This window comes from Heterodontus francisci, chromosome 12 (assembly GCF_036365525.1).
Source record: "Heterodontus francisci isolate sHetFra1 chromosome 12, sHetFra1.hap1, whole genome shotgun sequence".
NCBI classification, from domain to species: Eukaryota; Metazoa; Chordata; class Chondrichthyes; order Heterodontiformes; family Heterodontidae; genus Heterodontus; species Heterodontus francisci.
Window position 1 is genome coordinate 35,839,651 of NC_090382.1, and position 6,000 is coordinate 35,845,650.

The window sequence follows — 6,000 nt, forward strand, 5'->3', positions numbered from 1 at the left end:
CAGGCTAGAGATTAGAAGAATTTTTAATGAACAGACTGCCAGCTAAAAAAGTTAATGTGTTGACGAACACTTAGTTGAAGAACAGGTTTGCACATTGTACAGAATAAAATAACCTTCTACTGAGATGTGGTCTGTGAAGGGCAGTGAGCCCTGGTTTAGTAATGGAAACATAGGAGATGAATTAGTATTCTGGAGAGTTGCTTGTTAACCAATGGAGATTAAGAGGTATTGGACAGGCCTTTCTTTCTGGGCATTAAACAGATGATTCTGAGTCCAAAATGTATAAATTTGTTACAACCTTGCCTTCTTCCTACTCCCTTCTCATACTTCATCTTGCCCATCAGATCCAGTCCTTGCTCCTTTGAACTTCTACCTTCTCAAATCCCCCTTACTGGCTCCCATACTAGCTGACATTTTTTTTCCCTCAGGTGCCATTCCTTTCCCCTTCAAAACCACCCCTCCTCAAAACACCATCTTTACCCCATTCATCCCCTTCAGCTGCTGCTCCATTTCCAGCATCCCCTTCCTCATTAAAGACCTTGAACATGTCATCTCCCACCTTTGTACCCATGTCTCCTGAAACACCCTGTGGGAATCCTGTCAGACAGAACTTTAGTCTTTTCACATTACTGGAATGACCCCAAGACTAGTCAAAATCACAAATGATATTCCCTGTTACTGCGATCACGATGCATTTTCCCTCCTCATTTAACTTTTCCACAGCATTGGTGCATTGGATCATCATCACATATTGTGATTTGTTGCAATTTTCCTGCAAAACATCTTCAAAAAATAATTTTATATGTTGGGATTTCAAGGCAAAGTGTACTCACACAAATTTTAAAAAGGCACTGAGACAATAGGTGGTTGAAATGATAATGCATAAGCTTTGTTGTTTCCCCATAGACTGTAAATAATAAGTAGTTCATCAGCCTGTCTTGACAATCGGCGACACCTCACATCCATTGTTTTGGGAAGTCTCTTGTCCCTTCTTCTTGTGATTAAAAGAAACAGAGACACAAGCAGAGAGTCAGGTTGAGCTAACACTGCAAAGTTGGTCAGATTTTTAAAATGGAAAGCTGTGCGGGAAAGGCTCAGAAGCTTAGCATGCAGGAAGGCAATTAAGAGTGTTTTTTACGTCAAGTAAGATGCACTAATGTCAGGAAGTGCAATGTTATTTTGTATTATTATGTAAAGACAAGTTGTACCGACTGGAGTAAGTGAATCTGATCATAACTGTTGTTCTTTATGTTCACCCGCTGTGAAATAAAGCAGTTTAACAATCTATATCCAGCTTTGTCTAACCAAGTGTTTTCTCAGTTCACTTTCAAAGAGATTAAAGAAGCACATACCTGAAAGACACAAGGATGTACTATTGCTAATGTCTAGTTATAAATGAGTAGTATGATTATCTATCTAAATATGAAAAACTCAGACCACTTCCAGGAGTGATTGGCACCATTGCACCCAGAAGAATACCTAAGGCAAGTTCCTAAACTTGTAGCAACCACATCATCCTACTCCAACACTTCCCCTATGTTGCCCTGCTCTGTGGCAGGGGTTCTCAGCTGGGAGCCGGGGGACCCGCGAGATGGTTTCAAGGGCTCTGACAAAAATAACCAGAGAATGCTTAGAAAAAAATATAAATTTTGTCCATAAATTACCTGTTTACTACCCAAAAGAAACATTTACATTTGTTTTGAGTGAGTTTGCCTACCTAAATAGGGTCACTGCATTCTGAAGGTAATTCACTCTGCGAAGCATTTTAAAACGTTTTGACTGCATGAAAAGGAGTTTAATAATGTGAAAGACACAGGTTCAACCAGATGGAGACCGCCACGCAACCAATCAGCCACGGCAGAGGGAGGTGAAGGTACCAGTTATGAGGGTGTCAATCATCTGACATAGCTTCCTAGGCCTGTCTCTGCCTCATGGTGACAATCAGGTGTGAGGAGAGCTTGGTTATGTATAGCAGGGGAACAATATTGGGCTAATTGGTAAAAGCTATGATGAGATTATGAAACGTTCGTTCAGTGTTACTATTTACAAGATTGAAGGCTTTTTATTTAAAGCATACGCTTTAGTTGGGGAGGGAAGCCGTGAGATATTAGGTTTGAATCTTGCCACGAGAATTGAGAATTGTTGCTCAGCACCAGCAACAAGTTTCACAAATAAGTAAAACAAAAATATATTATCAAGAAAACCCTATATGCCAAATGAGAAATATTAATTTCACCGGTTGGAAACTTATACTAGATTTTAATGGGAAAAAAACTTACACTAACTTTAAAAAAAACTAGCACCCAAGATGCCCACTGCAGTTTGCAGCTGAAATACCAGGAGATTCAACTGGAGACATGAGTCTAACAAGAGGCCCAGCCAGGATAATGGCTTGCTCTAAGTGATTGAATTACCGAAAATGGCTTCATTAGCGCAACAGTCAAGGCAATCCTGACATATTGGCCGGAATGTTTTGTTGGGCGGGAGGTCCGGTCCACCAGCTGAAAAGTCAGTGGCGAGCCTGTCTCCGCCGGGTCTTAGGAGCCAGACTGGGACTTTTCTCTTCCCAGACCTTTAATTGGTCTTGGGCGGGACTTCCACCGCCTTGAGGCAGGAGGTCCTGCCTAATGGAGCTACTGGCCAATCAGTGGGACAGCAGATCTTAGTCCCAGCAGTGCCACCAGGAGCAGAGGCCATTGCTGGGACTATACCCAGCCATCGGAACCAATGGGAAGGACAGCCCCCCCGGAAAAAAGGTAAGTTTGTAGGGCCCCACCAGGGACAATCGGTTGGGCCCCAGTAAGGCAAGGGGGATTGGTTAGCGGGGAGGGGGGAGGCGGGTAGAGTGTTGTGCGTTGGGGCTGTTGGGGCTTCAGGGGTGGCCCTCCGTGCAGCACAGGGTGCCTGATTAGGAGGGCCCCCACCAGCCTGCAAGAAGACCGCCTCGTTTCACCAGGTGGGCTTTTTGCGGCTTTAGCCGCCTGCCAGCCAGGGTAAAATACCTGTGGCTGTGGGAGGAGGCCCTTAAGTGCCAGTTAATTGGCCACTTAAGGGCCTTGATTGGCCTGGGGCAGGCGGTCTGTTTCCCGCCGCCACCCCACGTAAAATTGCAATGGAGGTGGGAGGGGGTCAGGAACAGGGCACCCACCCGCCTCCCACTCAATTTTATGCCACCCCTCTCCCCAACCACCAGCCCACTCGTTTGGGGGGTATAAAATTCCTGCCATTGACTTTGAAAGAGCAAAACCCCTTCAAGTGTAAATTGACATTCTGGGGCATGTGGAACCTTGAATTTCATTAGAAGGCTCCAGAAAACCTGAAGCAACCATATGACCATCTGTTCATCTTGGGGGAGTTGTTACACAGACAAAGAAGCAAGCAGTGACTGAGTGTGCAGCAGTAGAGAAGGCTGCAGGCTTCCCTTTCTCTCTCTCTCTCTCTCCCCCCAGAAAACAACAAGTTTGAAAACCATCTGCGACTGCGACTCCAAGCCTTCAGACTGCTACAGCCAGCGATCAGGGGAATAAAGCCAACTACAATTTCGCCTTCAAGAAAACCCTGCGCAGGCCACCCAAAGTGCACTTTGACCAGTGAGGACTTCAAGAATACAGCTTCAGCCGAGGACTACCAGATCATCCACTTCACAGACCGTGTATTCAAGTTCCATTATTCTGGACTTTAATCCAACCACCAAATCTATTTTCCCTCTGTTTGTGTGTGTGTGTGTGTGTGTGATTCTTGTGTAAATGTGTGTGTGAATGTGTAGCCTTTTTTTTAGTATTTTGAAATCGGGGTTAGATTGCTGAGTATAATAAACCTACCTCTTTCTTGTTTAAGCTCACATCACAGTAAAGGTCAAAGGTAAAACACTCACTGAGATGGTAAGCACAACCACTACTTAAAAAGGAATAAACCCTGTTGTGGTCAAATAAGAGGAATGCAAGAGGGGGCAACTGTGACCCCCTCTTTACTTGGCCGTAACAATATGTTTAATTATATAACTAATTTTAATACAAAAAAAACTTGTGTTGTGTAGTAGGGGGTCTGTGGAATTTCCATAACATAAGAGAGGGCCCTCAGAAGCAAAAAGATTAAGAACTCCTGCTCTATGGGACTGGCCCTCATGCTTCCATTCTTACCTAACTGAACACAATACATCCTTCCCCTGCACCATTACCCCATTGACCAACTAGGAATCTCCTCCCTTCCTCTTCCTTATCTACAGGCTGCCTCTCAGCAACATCATTCCCAAGTATGGGGTCAGTCTTCATATATAAGGTCATGATAGTCAGCTCTACCTGTCTATCATTTCTCTCTGTGTTGTCTCTGTGTTGCCAGACCACTTTTCTCATCTCAAGTCCAGAATGGATGACAACTTTCCCTCTGGGAAGACCAAAGACATTGTCTTCACCCTTGCCAGAAACTCTGCTCCATTACTATTGACTTCATCCCCTCCCTCAGCATGATTCTCAGGCAGAACCAGACTGTTCACAGTTATGGCATTTTGTTCAACACTGAGCTGAGCTTTAAACTCTTCCTCCTGTTCATCATTTAAGACCACTTAGTTCCACCTCCACAATATTACTTCCCTCTATTCCTATCTTGGTCCCTTTGCTGCCATAACCTTTAAAGCTCCAATTATCACCTCTAGATCTGACTATTTCAATGCTCTCCTTCCAGCCTCCACCCTCCATAAACTGCAACTTGGCCCTAACTCTGCTGTACATATCCCGCACATGTCCTATCGCACACTACATCCTGCTCACCCACCACCCCTAGTCTTCAATGACCTGCACTGACTCCTCAGGTGATCACAAATCCCACTATGATCTTTCCCGACACCAGCTTTTCAAACTCATGAAGCCCTATAGCCCATCCTGAATGCTCTGTTCCTCTCTCTCCAGCCTCATGTAAACAATCACCTTCTCTTGGTGGCAAAGCTTTCATCCAACTCAGTCCTGCTCTCCAGAACTCTGTCTCTGCCTTTATAAACCTTCTCTAGACCCATCTCTTTGCCCAAGCTTTTGATGAATGCCCCTAATCTAGTCCTTCCTGGTTCAACATCCATTTTCAATATGCCCATCTACGAAGATTTCTTTTATGTTAAAGGTGGTATATAAATGCAGTTGTTGTGGTGGAAAGAGCAATCTTCTAAATTGACTGCCTATATTGTGCCATCTTAAACAAATCAGGAAAAAAAGTCAAATACATTAAAAAAATTCCTGTTGTTATGAATTCTCACCTGAAACTGTTCTCTCCACAGACACTGTCTGGTCTGACTACTGTTCCCAGTATTTCCTGTTTTCGTTCTAAGAATCTCGTGGCTTTGTAACAAAAACAGAAAGTAATGAAAAAATGCAGTAGGTCAGAGAACATCTCTAAAGAAAGGGAAAAAAGTTAATGTTTCTGGTATAACCTAGTTTTGATGAAGGATTAACTTGAAATATTAACTTTATTTTTATTTCCTTTACCCGCCTGACCTGACGTTGAGTCTGTGCCGACTCTCTACAAGAGCAATTCAGCTAGTCCCACACCCCGCCCTCTCCCCGTAACCCTGCAATGTTTTTAGCTTCAGGTCTGTATCCAATTCCCTGTTAGAAGCCACAATTGAATCTGCCTCCCCACACTCTCAGGCAGTGCACTCCAGATCCTAAACACTCGCTTAAAAAAATGTTTTCTCATGTCGTCTTTGGTTCTTTTGCCAATCACCTTGAATTGGTATGCTCTGCTTCATGACCCCTCCACTAAAGGGAATGGTTTCTTGCTATCTACTCTGTATAGACCCCTCATGATTTTGCACATCTCTATTAGATCACAACTTTCCCTTTTCTAAGGAGAATGACCTCAGCTTCTACACTATCATCGTAACTGAAGTTCCTCATCCCTGGAACCATTCTTTTAAATCTTTTTTACACCCTCTTTAAAGTCTTTACGTCCTTCCTAAAGTGCAGTACGCAGACAGTTGAGGCTGAACCAGTATTTTATAAAGGTTCATCATAA

General features: G+C 43.7%; 1 long non-coding RNA gene across 1 annotated transcript in view; it reads right to left on the bottom strand.

Moving 5' to 3' along the window:
* Positions 1-5,307, bottom strand: part of LOC137375570 (uncharacterized) — a 42,406-nt gene extending 37,099 nt beyond the window's left edge. The window contains exon 1 of the long non-coding RNA XR_010976025.1: positions 5,243-5,307. This is a non-coding gene — a long non-coding RNA (uncharacterized lncRNA). The remainder of the gene's footprint in view (positions 1-5,242) is intronic.
* Positions 5,308-6,000: the final 693 nt, after the last annotated feature.